The sequence below is a fragment of the Micropterus dolomieu genome, unplaced genomic scaffold (assembly GCF_021292245.1).
Source record: "Micropterus dolomieu isolate WLL.071019.BEF.003 ecotype Adirondacks unplaced genomic scaffold, ASM2129224v1 contig_9180, whole genome shotgun sequence".
Classification (NCBI taxonomy): domain Eukaryota; kingdom Metazoa; phylum Chordata; class Actinopteri; order Centrarchiformes; family Centrarchidae; genus Micropterus; species Micropterus dolomieu.
This window is the reverse complement of record NW_025738166.1, coordinates 13621-14942: the sequence shown is the minus strand read 5'-3', so window position 1 is coordinate 14942 and position 1322 is coordinate 13621.

Below are 1322 nucleotides of genomic sequence, written 5' to 3'. Positions count from 1 at the left end.
AAGACAAGAAGACAAAGAGACAGGTGAAGGGAGGAAGACAACTAAGAGGACGAGGAGACAGGTGAAGGGAGGAAGAGAAGGGAGGAGAGGAAGACAAGTGAGAACACGAAGACACGGGTGAGGAGAGGAAGACAAGAAAACAAAGAGACAGGTGAGGAGAGGAAGACAAGAAGACAAAGAAAAAGGTGAGGAGAGGAAGACAAGTAAGAGGACGAGGAGACAGGTGAAGGGAGGAAGAGAAGGGAGGAGAGGAAGAGATGGGTGAGGAGAGGAAGACAAATAAGAAGACAAAGAGACAGGTGAGGAGAGGAAGACAAGTAAGAGGACGAGGAGACAGGTGAAGGGAGGAAGAGAAGGGAGGAGAGGAAGAGATGGGTGAGGAGAGGAAGACAAGAAGACAAAGAGACAGGTGAAGGGAGGAAGACAACTAAGAGGACGAGGAGACAGGTGAAGGGAGGAAGAGAAGGGAGGAGAGGAAGACAAGTGAGAACACGAAGACACGGGTGAGGAGAGGAAGACAAGAAAACAAAGAGACAGGTGAGGAGAGGAAGAGAAGGGAGGAGAGGAAGACAAGTGAGAACACGAAGACACGGGTGAGGAGAGGAAGACAAGAAAACAAAGAGACAGGTGAGGAGAGGAAGACAAGTAAGAAGACGCAGAGAAAGGTGAGGAGAGGAAGAGACGGGTGAGGAGAGGAAGAGAAGGGTGAGGAGAGGAAGACAAGTAAGAAGACGCAGAGAAAGGTGAGGAGAGGAAGAGACGGGTGAGGAGAGGAAGAGACGGGTGAGGAGAGGAAGAGACGGAAGAGACGGGTGAGGAGAGGAAGAGACGGGTGAGGAGAGGAAGAGAAAGGTGAGGAGAGGAAGACAAGTAAGAAGACGAAGAGAAAGGTGAGGAGAGGAAGAGGCGGGTGAGGAGAGGAAGAGAAAGGTGAGGAGAGGAAGACAAGTAAGAAGACAAAGAAAAAGGTGAGGAGAGGAAGAGACGGGGGAGGAGACGAAGAGACGGGGGAGGAGACGAAGAGACGGGTGAGGTGAGGAAGAGACGGGTGAGGAGAGGAAGAGACGGGTGAGGAGAGGAAGAGACGGGTGAGGAGAGGAAGACAAGTAAGAAGACGAAGAGAAAGGTGAGGAGAGGAAGAGGCGGGTGAGGAGAGGAAGAGAAAGGTGAGGAGAGGAAGACAAGTAAGAAGACGAAGAGGCGGGTGAGGAGAGGAAGACAAGTAAGAAGACAAAGAAAAAGGTGAGGAGAGGAAGAGACGGGTGAGGAGAGGAAGACAAGTAAGAAGACGAAGAGAAAGGTGAGGAGAGGAAGAGGCGGGT